This window comes from Schistocerca serialis, chromosome 4 (assembly GCF_023864345.2).
Source record: "Schistocerca serialis cubense isolate TAMUIC-IGC-003099 chromosome 4, iqSchSeri2.2, whole genome shotgun sequence".
Lineage (NCBI taxonomy): Eukaryota > Metazoa > Arthropoda > Insecta > Orthoptera > Acrididae > Schistocerca > Schistocerca serialis.
In genome coordinates, this window is record NC_064641.1 from 157,698,245 (window position 1) to 157,712,613 (window position 14,369).

Below are 14,369 nucleotides of genomic sequence, written 5' to 3' on the forward strand. Positions count from 1 at the left end.
CCTTCAGTGCACCAAACAAATGGAAATCACTAGCTTCTAAATCAGGACTTCAATGGGTATGAGGCAGTACTTCCCAGCCCATTTTGTCGATGTTTCATGGCTTAGTTGAGCAATATGAAGACATGCATTGTCTTGCTGGAAAAACACACATCTCTCTGAGATCCACGACGTCTCTCTCTCATCGCTGGCTTCACCTTGTTTAAAAGAAAATCCGAGTAGTACTCGCTGTTCATTGTACACTGCTCTTCGAGATACTCAAATGGACCTTCAACATCCCAAAACACCATCAACATGACTTTTCCTGCTGACGATTGGATTTTGAATTTTTTCTTGATAGGTGAGTTGTGTGCTATGTAATGGGACACCCTTTTCTAACATAACCTTTTTTTATAGAAATAACAGATCCATTTATACTATCGATTCTTGTATAGGTGAACGTTCTTGGCAATTTAACTGAATGAATTTCATTTGATTTTGTATACGATGTATTAAGTTTCAGGCAGAAATGAACAAAAAGAAATTAATTTGTTACAATTTGAATGTATGGTCAAAATTACTCTTCTTTTAAAAATATTTGAAATTACGAAATATCTGGCATATTTGAAATTCATATTATTAATTGCACAATATAGCACTAATTATTAAATTTATTTCTGGATTCATTTATAAAATAATGACGTGGTTTAGTAAAGATTCTTCTTTTGTCAAGAAATTATGCAAATTCTTTTGCTTTGTAAACTCTTTGGAATATTATGAGTACTGCAGAATGTAAGTAGTATTGGGCATGCTTCTGATGGAACCAGACATATTTTTGATTGTGATAGAAATGAAAATTGTAAAGACAATGTGGTATTGCAAAATGCCCAAAGAATAAAATTCAAGAAATATACAGGAAATCTTCATTAGTTATTCAGTCATCAGGAACCCACAACGTTAAATCAAGATTTCAGCTGCAAGAATGTACCCCTAGACACAATATACTGCAGCCAACAACAAAGAGAGAAAATGAAGACAAGTGCAAAGTTTTTCTTTTGTATATTTTACGCCTCTCGAAGCTTTCAAAACTTGTGCAGAGACAGAGAATTTTATTAGTAATGTGTGGGAGGCTAAGATCACAGCTTTCACTCCATGCTGTGTCTTTTTCATTCTGGCTCATAACACTGAACCCAAGTTTCATCACAAGTTAAAATTTAGTCGAGGAAGTGCTCACCTTCTCTTTCATAATGTTCCTTTAGCTCTGTGCACACTCTTAACCTTCTTTTCTTGTGTAGCCATGTCAACTCCTCTGGGACCCATTTTCCACATGTTTTGCAGTACTTCAGCATGTTAAAGATAATGTTATAAACTATACCAGTACTAACTTGAACCTTATCAACTATCAGTTCCACAGTCACATGGTACTTGGCACGAATAATGTCATCAATTCGACTTTCAAGTGAAGAAGTTCAAACTGCAATTAGTCGGCCAGAATGGTGTACGTCAGTCACTGAGTCACGACCATTTTTGAACTGCTCTACTCACTTGTAAAAATTTGCACAATTCATACAACCATCGCCATAAACTTTAGACATTCTACAGTATATATTCACTGGTTTACAAAGTGTTGTTGTTGTTGTTGTCTTCAGTCCTGAGACTGGTTTGATGCAGCTCTCCATGCTACTCTATCCTGTGCAAGCTTTTTCATCTCCCAGTACCTACTGCAACCTACATCATTCTGAATCTGCTTAGTGTATTCATCTCTTGGTCTCCCTCTACGATTTTTACCCTCCACGCTGCCCTCCAATACTAAATTGGTGATCCCTTGATGCCTCAGAACATGTCCTACCAACCGATCCCTTCTTCTGGTCAAGTTGTGCCACAAACTTCTCTTCTCCCCAATCCTATTCAATACTTCCTCATTAGTTACGTGATCTACCCATCTAATCTTCAGCATTCTTCTGTAGCACCACATTTCGAAAGCTTCTATTCTCTTCTTGTCCAAACTATTTATCGTCCATGTTTCACTTCCATACATGGCTACACTCCATACGAATACTTTCAGAAATGACTTCCTGACACTTAAATCAATACTGGATGTTAACAAATTTCTCTTCTTCAGAAACGCTTTCCTTGCCATTGCCAGCCTACATTTTATATCCTCTCTACTTCGACCATCATCAGTTATTTTGCTCCCCAAATAGCAAAACTCCTTTACTACTTTAAGTGCCTCATTTCCTAATCCAATTCCCTCAGCATCACCCGACTTAATTAGACTACATTCCATTATCCTTGTTTTGCTTTTGTTGATGTTCATCTTATATCCTCCTTCCAAGACAATGTCCATTCCATTCAACTGCTCTTCCAAGTCCTTTGCTGTCTCTGACAGAATTACAATGTCATCGGCAAACCTCAAAGTTTTTATTTCTTCTCCATGAATTTTAATACCTACTCCGAATTTTTCTTTTGTTTCCTTTACTGCTTGCTCAATATACAGATTGAACAACATCGGGGAGAGGCTACAACCCTGTCTTACTCCCTTCCCAACCACTGCTTCCCTTTCATGTCCCTCGACTCTTATAACTGCCATCTGGTTTCTGTACAAATTGTAAATAGCCTTTCGCTCCCTGTATTTTACCCCTGCCACCTTTAGAATTTGAAAGAGAGTATTCCAGTCAACATTGTCAAAAGCTTTCTCTAAGTCTACAAATGCTAGAAACGTAGGTTTGCCTTTCCTTAATCTTTCTTCTAAGATTAGTCGTAAGGTCAGTATTGCCTCACGTGTTCCAACATTTCTACGGAATCCAAACTGATCTTCCCCGAGGTTGGCCTCTACCAGGTTTTCCATTCGTCTGTAAAGAATTCGTGTTAGTATTTTGCAGCTGTGACTTATTAAGCTGATAGTTCGGTAATTTTCACATCTGTCAACACCTGCTTTCTTTGGGATTGGAATTATTATATTCTTCTTGAAGTCTGAGGGTATTTCGCCTGTTTCATACATCTTGCTCACCAGATGGTAGAGTTTTGTCATGACTGGCTCTCCCACGGCCGTCAGTAGTTCCAATGGAATATTGTCTACTCCGGGGGCCTTGTTTCGACTCAGGTCTTTCAGTGCTCTGTCAAACTCTTCACGCAGTATCATATCTCCCATTTCATCTTCATCTACATCCTCTTCCATTTCCATAATATTGTCCTCAAGTACATCGCCCTTGTATAAACCCTCTATATACTCCTTCCACCTTTCTGCTTTCCCTTCTTTGCTTAGAACTGGGTTGCCATCTGAGCTCTTGATATTCATACAAGTGGCTCTATTTTCTCCTTAGGTCTCTTTAATTTTCCTGTAGGCAGTATCTATCTTACCCCTACTGAGATAGCCTCCACATCCTTACATTTGTCCTCTAGCCATCCCTGCTTAGCCATTTTGCACTTCCTGTCGATCTCATTTTTGAGACGTTTATATTCCTTTTTGCCTGTTTCACTTACTTCATTTTTATATTTCCTCCTTTCATCAATTAAATTCAATATTTCTTCTGTTACCCAAGGGTTTCTACTAGCCCTCGTCTTTTTACCTACTTGATCCTCTGCTGCCTTCGCTACTTCATCCCTCAAAGCTACCCATTCTTCTTCTACTGTATTTATTTCCCCCATTCCTGTCAATTGCTCCCTTATGCTCTCCCTGAATCTCTGTATAACCTCCGGTTCTTTTAGTTTATCCAGGTCCCATCTCCTTAAATTCCCACCTTTTTGCAGCTTCTTCAGTTTTAATCTACAGGTCATAACCAATAGATTGTGGTCAGAGTCCACATCTGCCCCTGGAAATGTCTTACAATTTAAAACCTGGTTCCTAAATCTCTGTCTTACAAAGTATAAAGCCAATAACAGATTGTTGTTCAACTAATCTCGACATTTCAAGCACACCCGCCATCTTGAAACGTATTTTTGAGGTTATAAACAAAACAATGTTGATAAACCATCTGATCAGGGCTCATCCCAGTGATGCCAACTTAAAGCTATAAAAGTACCAAAGTTGCACTACTAACAGTTTTTTCCCCAGATCATTTTGTCTCGTTAATTATTGAATGACCCTCATATTTGTATTGATGCTTTGACTGTATGATGTATGTATATTTTGTCTATGTCCTGAACATGATGTAGAACATGAGTTGTTGGGTAGATGTTTAAAGTGCATCATGTGAGATTAGTTTCTGTTGTCCTGCCATTCATGAACCTTGTTCTTTTTCCAGCTTTGGTTGTTTTGCTTTGTGTTCTGTCATGTTTGGTCGTAGGAGGCTTGATATCCCAAACTTTTATCTCTATTCTCTTATTTTTTAGACCTCAAGACGAATAAATTCCAAACTTCGAAAATACAGCCGACTTTTACATACACTTTATGTTTGAAAATCACTAATTACTTGTTAATTGATCATTTGTAATTAATTAGAAAGTACACTCTTATTTAAAAGAACGTTAAAAGGAGTGTTGTCACGATCCTGGGACAGTAGTGGAATTATTATGCACAGTTCTCCTGCACAAGTTATTCATGGACAATCATGTGATGAATAAGGAGTTGTGGACGCTCTGTGAAGTGAAGAAACTCGCAAACGCTTTGGCGATGCAAAACTTTCTCACCTCTGTGTGAGGTCAATAAACATGAAACAGAAGAATGTGTATAGTTGTGATGTTTACTCATCCCTGCCAGGCCTCGACTGGGTATTGAACTGATGTATTGTGAATCTCTTGGACGCTGTAATACTGTGATCCTACAGGTAGTGCACTCTTCACAAACACTTATCATGGAATAAGCACGCTTGTGACGAATTGAATAGTGTGAGAACTGAAGAGTCATCTGGCTGTGTGTGGTAGCCGACACAAAAAGGCTCAGTTATAAATCTGACTATTGTCATGGCATGTGTATTATTAAACTTTAAAACTTTCTGCTATGCAGCAACAGTTTAAGGGCATGCCACATATGGACTCTCCAGCAGTGCATGTGCCATCATTTTAATATAAATGTGAATTTGAGAGGCATTTCTGTTTTCTTGGGCAGTGTTGTTTGATCAATAGTAAATTTTGAGCCAGCGGATAGGGTGTATAGTACCAACTTACAGACACTGTATATGGCAAGCCCCAGTGAAGTGCATCATAACCAAAGTTTTGCATGAAACACAAAAGTGCTATGTGCGTCACTTCATACTGTAGTGTTGGCAGCAATGTGTGAATGAGTCTTTATTCAGCACTGGTGCTGCCAGCCGAGGTGGCCGAGCAGTTCTAGGCGCTACAGTCTAGAACCACGCGACCACTACGGTCGCAGGTTTGAATCCTGCCTCGGGCATGGATGTGTGTGATGTCCTTAGGTTAGTTAGGTTCAATTAGTTCTAAGTCCTAGGGGACTGATGACCTCAGAAGTTAAGTCCCATGGTGCTCAGAGCCATTTGAACCATTCTGAAGCACTGGTGGTGGTATCTGACTTTGTTTCATGACCCCTACGGAGTATTGGGCAAACAGTTGGCTACACTCCGGAGCCTACCAATACCCACTATACACTCTCAAGGCACATGGTTCCTGCTCATCATCATCACGCTGACAGTGTTGGTGGAGGAGGCTACCTACTGTTATCGACCCAAGGAGGCAGCCTGCTCTCGCCCCCTCTTCCACCAAGCGCTCTTCTGCTGATGCATGGAGTGAAAATATCAATAACGACTCTGAGCTGAGTTTATATAATTTAAACATTTCTATAAACCACTTCACCAGATAACCACAAGTCTACATTGTTTACTTTGTTATTGTGTACATCTGTTTCCCAGAAACTTCTGACATTACTCAACATAAGATGATGTCGAATCTACTTACCTTTGTGTAAATTCGTTACTATTTCTACATGTTCTTCGACAACCATCTCCAGAAGACCTCAAGTCTACTTTGCCATGCACAAATTCATTACCTTCCAACTTTTCTGCATCAACCATCGTCAGAAGACTTCAAGTCTACTTTGTGTTTATATGCATTCATTTTTCGTAAAACGAAATTTCTGGTCCATGTACAAAGGATATCGAGTCTACACTGTGTTTGTGTAACTTCAACCATTCTTTGGACGATGTGTTACCATTGATCTATGAAGACGTCAAATCTACTTAGCACCCTATCAGCCAAATTCCTAGAAAATAGTAATGATATGAAGTACAATCATTCCAAAATTCATCCGTTGCAAAATTATGATATGAAATCATTTGAATCTGCTATACTATGTGAAACCTTAACTAACCTAGTTCATGTGAAATACCTGATTTGTAAAACATAGTACTTCTATGAAAAATATTAATCTTTTAAAGTTAACACCAATCTGAGAATCCATGTGACCCTTGTCAAGATACAAATACTTTAAGATTTAATTTGAATTATAATTTACTTAAATAACTGTAACATTTGCAAATAACTAAATCAAAATCACTATCTGATTCCACTGTATGCAATATGCTCTGGATTTCTTGTGGTATATGCACACTTAACCTGTGTACCAAGTTATCCAATGTATTGTAATACTTTTTGGAATGAAAATATAGCAACCCATTGTACTATTGCTTTTCCCTAACACTGATCGAACACTTGAAGGTATTTGGTGTTTCATATATCTTTAAGCGTTCGAGGGTGCCTGTGTTATTGCCCTATTTTTAATGTATGAACTGTTTGTGAAACAACGATGCGCCTGTGCTCTTACTTGAAACTTACTCATTTACATAAGTGTATCGACTCCTAAATCCTCATATCGAGTTGCTAGGCTAATTTCGTTTGTCAGATATTTTTCTACTTTGGATGTTTTGTTATCTCTTGTGGGTTTTATCTTTTGTTGTCTTGCTCTCATAAGGTATGGACGCCATTCTGCTCTGCTCATTGTAAAGATTATTATGTAAATGATAGTTAGGTTTTCTTCATGTAGTATGAAGTTAAACTTATTCTGCCTTTATTTCCAACAAAGGTCATGTCATTTTTATGTGATTTTTTATTTGTATGATGTGTTTCCAGAGGTCTGTGGCAGGAACAGAGGTGTCGATGGCACATGGTTAGTGGATGTTAATGACCATATTCTTTTCATGTTTAATCATTACTTTTCATTGTGTCTTATGCTCTACATCCCTCAGATACTTGGACTGGTCATTTTATTTCTGTCTTGCAGGATTTTCACGCAAGCTATGCAAAGAATGAGTCGATCATTCATCTACTAACAATGAAGTCACTTTGTGGCCTCCACCTGTCGGACACAGGGCCCATGAACATTTTAAAAGTTTTTGATGTTGGTTAATTTCCCTTATGTGTTGTATTCTCAGCTGCACACTGAACTCGGTGCCAAACATTGGCTGTATTACCACATTGAGCTGCATGTATTGCGGATGACAAACATGCAACCACCATCTGGCGACATCTACTCATTTTTTAAATTTGTATTCAATCATTGAAATTTCTGGTTTTGAATCTATTTAAGTGTTGCAGTTTGTCAGAATGTTGCTTCATAATAGTATACGCTTTTTTCTTAGGAATGCTGATATCTGCTATGGCTTCTATAGCATTTATTAAAATTTGGTATGCTTCTTTTTCCTGTAAGTTACTCTCTGTAGTTTCGAGATTTCCCCAAATTGTGCCCTATATTTGTCCTAGTTGGCTTCTGAAATTTTCCACTTGCCATTAGCATTAAATATTTGTTCAGTATCAAGTTTATGTTAATGAATAATTCTACTGCGAGACTCTGGTCCCGTTGAATTAGTTTTAACATGCCAGTTAGAAAGTTCAGTAAAATAGAGGATGCAAAGCGTCATTTCTATTGCACAACTTCTATGGAAGGGAGTAGACTCCATAAAGGGAGCTCCATCATTGACTAACACTAGCTATTGTCTTAGATATCATCCATCAAAACTCTGCTGTTCCTGTCACTCATGCTTCCTCTCCATGGAACATGATGGGAATTCAGATCAGCATCTGTTATAAATGGAGGCTGAAGCAGGCTTATTAGGAGTTTTGAGTCATCTACCAGGCTGACTGATGAATAGTTCTCTTTGTAAGCATTCTCTATTGGAATTAATTGATCTTGTAACATTTTAATAGGCTTCATAATTTGTTGAGAGAGAATCAAAGATATCTGTTATGAGAAGCATGATATCATTATCGTTCATAGCACTGTTTCGTCGCTTATTTTGAATGATAACGTCTGTAACATTTATTATCTTATCGATTTGTTAATTGTGAACTAGAAGCTGTCATTGATTTGCTACTTGCAAAGTTGTTACCCCATCAGCACCAGGCACATAGGGATTCTGACATCTTGTTGCGAGGGGTACAGCAAGTTTCGGTACTGCGACTATTCATGTACATTAGGGTGTTCGCTTACTTTCGCTTGTCGCCAATAAGTTCAGTGAGCAATTTTTGTCTGAAGAGCCTAACCCACACATTTAGCACCAACCCCATTCATACACTGATAACCATGTAAGCTTGTCGTGGGTGCGCTGTTGCTTGTTTGAACAGAAACTATCAGCCCAGGATAGTGAAGTTGTTGTCCTCTGTGATGGAAGCGAAGGTTGGCATATGGATAATGTTGAGCACATCCCTGAAATCGATGCTATTAAACGTAGCTAGTTCCTGAGCTCTTCCCCATCTATGATATTCAGGACAGTATCGATATGTGGATTGGAGTTGACCACCACAGTGAGCACAAATAGCAACAGGTATGTTAAGAATTCCATAGGATGAGGCCCACTACATTTGTTGCAGCTCATCTGAGATCGATATTGTTTGCTGATATGCCCATATCGGAGGCAGTTAAAGCTCTCCCTGACAGCTGGCAAACAAGGGTCTATAGGACATCTAGTTCCATAAATAGACAGAGCACCTGGTAAAATCTGAGAATCGAATATCAACAAACAGCTCTGCAGTTTCACAGTTTGTTACCTAACATCCATTACAAATTTCTTAGTAAACCTACTAACGCATAGAATAGGTAATAGAGATTATATGACTTCCAAAATATCTACTTCTTCAAGATTTGTATCAACCTTTCTTATTACTCCATGTTTGTGAGCAATGAAAGGAGTGTAAGCTTCAATATTTTTAGATTTTAGTACTAAACTGTTTACTAATAAACTGGCCTTTTCTGGAAATTTTAATTCAACCTACCATCTGGTTTTCTCGATAGAATGTATATTAATTATAGCATTCTTCAGTACAGGTAACGAAAGGTGCAGAATTTTCCTTAGAGCCATAGGATGCAGGCAGCCTATGTTTCTATCCAAACTTTCCATATAAACTACATATGAACCATTATCTGTTCACATGTAGAAGTTCTAAGACCTCTGAGTCACTACAGACTCTACAGAAAAATGTTTCTAATATTTTGTTGATGAGGATCAGAAGCAGAAACTGCTTTTACACTGTTACTGCAATGAAGATGTTTGGATTTCTTAATTCCAGATTAACCTCACTTTGCTACTTATTTCTCATGCTGGGAAAGCTAGAGGGCTCTTATTCTAATGTCTCCATCTTCTCCTCTTCGTGGCCATTAACGAGTGGCTGATACCATCCATCAGGGAGTCTGATGTATTCCTGGAGATACTTGAAAGGGAACAGAATCTTCATGTAACTGCTAGGCAACCGCTTGTTGTCGATGTTGACCAGTAGGGACGTCGAAATCGCCTCCTTCTTTGCCATATGCTGGGACGTGATGGATATTGTGAATACACATCAATGTATATTCACACAGTCTGTCAGGTCACAGCATCTCAAGTCACATAATTTCAGCTTCTATGGCTGTCCTCAATTGTTATTTCGCGACAATTTCAATTGTTGCAAGATGATTCTCAATTGTTTTTACGCCTGAAATACATATCACAACGCAGTAGGTTATACATAAGTGGATGCTAGAGTCCAAATTTTTACAAAAATCCCATTCATTGGTCTCAGTTGGTTTATGGCTTGTAGGGACAGCTTGTATATTAGAGAAGGAAGACAGTACAGAAGAGGAATTTCACACACTACAAAGAGCCTGAGTAAGAGGAATCTGTGGGTGCAATTTATTTTTATGTTGTTAGACATTTGTAGTGTTTCATAAAGAAATGGATTGAAACCTTCAGACACCACAACTTGTTTATTTAAATATTACGAGTTTGTGTCCGGCTTATTTATCGTGAAGTAGCTCTTTGGATTGCATGTGAAACAGTTCTGCAAGCACCAGTGACCAGTATTTGTGTGGTTTCACTAGCTAAGCCCAGTGCAAATAAGGCATTTGGGCTAATAAAAACCAGATAAAAGTTGTAAAGAAAACTAATAAATCTTGAGGAGAAAGCTATTGAGGGAACAATGACTACTGCACAAAAAATTGCACTGGGCTAGCAACTAAACTTAACCGCATATCAGTTTTTCAAGGGACATTTTATGTTTTAGAAAGTCGAACATCAGTTTTTTTTCATCTGTAATGTCAAATTGCACCCAGAAAGACTAACAGGTATGCAGTGCTACGAACTGCCATCACATCCCTTGAAAAACTGATTTGCTTAAGTTTAGTTGCTAGCCCAGTGCAGATTTTTGTGCAGTAGTCATTACTCCCTCAATAGCTTTCTCTTCAAGATTGATAAGTTTTCTTTACATCTTTTATCACGGCTCCTTGTACTGGGCTTAGCTAGTGAAACCACACAAATACTGGTGACTGAAGCTTGCAGAACTGTTTCACATGCAATCCAAAGAGCTACTTCATGATAAATAAGCCGAGCACAAACTCACGATATTTAAATAAACAAGTTGTAGCGTCTGAAGGTTTCAATCCATTTCTTTATGAAACACTACAAATGTCTGATAACATACAACTAAATTGCACCTACTAATCAATCTGATTCTAACCACAGGACTTTTCCACTTCAAGTTCCAGTCACATTGCAATACACTTCATTGTAAAATATTAGATACCATACTAACATGTATAAAAATTATAAACATAGTAGAGGACAAGTAATTTAGTGTGCTTGTGTTGTACAATTCAGACTGCTGGCTCACTGCTTCAATTAATCTTTTGTCATTTATTGTAAATTTTAACGAAAGAGGTAACTGAACCAAACAATTTATAACAATTAACAAACAAAAAAACTGATATCAACGATGAAAACCACAGCAAAACGAAATATGGATACCTGTGCATGACTGTGTATGGGGAGGAAATGAGCTTGGGAGTTACATGATCAGCAATGGATGGATGACATCAGCTGTCAAAACTTTCTTCCCAAGAAACCTTAGTAGTGGTGTGATTCAACGTTTTAGTTAGTTAGTTAGTTACATGGTCCTTGGAGCATTTTGCATGATAGGCTGTAATGATGTGGAATTAATCATTTTACATTCAGATCACAAATTAATCTGTACATTCTAAGTGTTTTTATTTTTATTTATTTATTATTTTTCAAAAAGGAAAGAAAAGATATGCCAATGTGAGCTAATAATTCCTACACATCAACTTTTACACATTACAGTAACAGAAATTCTTCTAAAGAACTGAAGGAGTTGTAAAGGAGAAACTTCCTCAGTTTGTTATCAAATTTTACTTTGCTGTCTGTCAGGTATGTTATATCACTAGGTGACTAGCTGAACCTTGGGAACCCCATAATTATATCCCTGGAGGATATTGCTTGAATTACTAAGTACAACTTTTTGCATTCCTTTGGTTAGATGTGACATTCTCCATTGGTTGGCTATACTACCAGTCACATAAAACGTCAATTTATCTAGTAGAATACTGTGATTCACGCAGACAAATGGCCCAGACAGGTCGCAAAAAATTACAACCAGTGCTATTTTATTATTTAATGCTCATAAATCTGGTGAGTGAAAGTGTAAATGGCATTCTCAGTTAAGCAACCTTTCTGAAACCCAAGCTATGATTTGCTAGGGATACTATTGTTTCTAATGTGAGATATTACTCTAGAATACATCATCATCTAAAAAATGTTGATGAATGATATCAACAGTGAAACAGGTCGGTAGATATTGCAATCTCTTTTATCACCTTTCTTAGAGAGGGGTTTAACAAAGGCATATTTCAGTATCTCTGGAAAAATACCAAGAGTTAGTGATGCATTATATATTTCAGATAAGACTGGTTTTATTACATGCAAACAAAATATTAGTATGCTATGGGAAACATCAACCCCAATGAGCTTTTATTTTTGAGATAATGTATAATTTTCTTCATTTCAGAAGGAGAAGTTGGTGATTGTTAGTAGGATTGAATTTTATGGAAGCCATATTTTCAACATACTGTTGTGATTTTGAACTGTTTCTCCATATGCATTCTATTATATCTAAGAAATGGTTATTAAACGCATTTGCTGTTTGTGGCTAATCATTTACAGTACTTCCATTCATTCAATATCTGCCTCAACATCTACATCTATACTCTAAACACTGTGAGGTGCATGTCAGAGCGTATGTCCCATTGTACCAATTATTAGGGTTTCTTCTTGCTCCATTCACACGTGGAGCACAGGAAGAATGATTGTTTCAATGCCTCTGTGTGTGCACCAACTATTCTAACCTTAACTTCACAACCCCTATGTGAGTTATATATAGGGAGTTGCGGTATATTCCTAGAATAATCGCTTGAAGCGAGTTCTTGAAACTTTGTTATTAGACTTCTTCAGGACAGTTTATGTCTATCTTCAAGTGTCTTCCAGTTCAGTCCCTTCAGTATCTCTGTAACACTCTCCCTCAGATTAAACAAACCATTGAGTATTCATGCTGCCCTTCTCTGTATACAATCCTATCTGGTATGGCTCCTACACACTTCAGCAGTATTCTAGAACCGGGTGCATGAGTGATTTGTAAGATATCTCCTTTGTAGATTGACTGCATGTACCCAGTATTCTACCAATAAACTGAAGTTTACCACCTGCTTTACTCATGACTGAGCCTATGTGATCATTCCATTTCATATCCCTACAAAGTGTTATACCCAGGTATTTGTATAAGTTGAGCAGTTCCAATAGTGACTCATTGATATTATAGTCATCAGATAGTACGCTTTTTTGTTTTGTGAAGTGCAAAATTTTACATTTCTGAACATTTATAGCAAGTTGCCCATTTGAAATCTTATCAAAATCTGACTGAATATTTATGCAGTTTCTTTCAGATAGTACTTCAATATAGGTAACTTCATCAACTGCAAGAAGCCTGATTTTATTTCATTTTCATTTCATTTATTATCATCCTGTACATCATTTACATGGTATAGGAATTGTCATAATACTGTCCTGAACAAGCACAGCAGAATATTGCAAGTTTCTATCAAACACATAAAATTAACATTATGTTGAAAACTAAAACATTGAATTAAAATACATAAAATAAATGTTATATAATATGTTGAAAATTAAAACATTTAATTAATGTGTTTTTCTTTTACATATCTCTTTTTACATGTACTGTACATAATGGATTTATATATATTTAGTACATTTTGGAAAACACTTATTACACATAATTTAGAGTTAAAAGAATATAAACGAAATATAGAACTGACAATGAAAACAACACAATATTGACAATACAACTGTCAGTTAGTGAGTTAAGGATTCAAAATATACCTCTATGATACAAGAGCGTTTATCAGAAACTTTCTTAATTCTGACTTAAATTTTCCTTTATCTTCTTTTCCCCTGCTGCAGAGTGGCAGAGCATTATAAAGCTTTATTCCATAGTGGCTCACATTTTCTGAATTTTTGTTTTTCTTGTTCTTTCTAAATGCAGGTTCTTACAGATACATGTATTATAGTCATGAAGATCGGAATTTACACGTAAACTACTCAAGTGTGTACTTGTATGCAGTATGCTTTTTAATATGTACAGAGATGGTACTGTAAGTATGGTTAGCTGCATGAACAAGGGCTTGCAGTGTGTTTGTGGAGAGCAGTGTGTAATAATACTAATGGCCCTTTTCTGTAATTTAAAAACTTCTCTCAAGAGACATTTACTTGCACCCCAGAATGTTATTTCATAGGATATAATAGAATCGAAATAAACTACACTCCTGGAAATTGAAATAAGAACACCGTGAATTCATTGTCCTAGGAAGGGGAAACTTTATTGACACATTCCTGGGGTCAGATACATCACATGATCACACTGACAGAACCACAGGCACATAGACACAGGCAACAGAGCATGCACAATGTCGGCACTAGTACAGTGTATATCAACCTTTCGCAGCAATGCAGGCTGCTATTCTCCCATGGAGACGATCGTAGAGATGCTGGATGTAGTCCTGTGGAACGGCTTGCCATGCCATTTCCACCTGGCGCCTCAGTTGGACCAGCGTTCGTGCTGGACGTGCAGACCGCGTGAGACGACGCTTCATCCAGTCCCAAACATGCTCA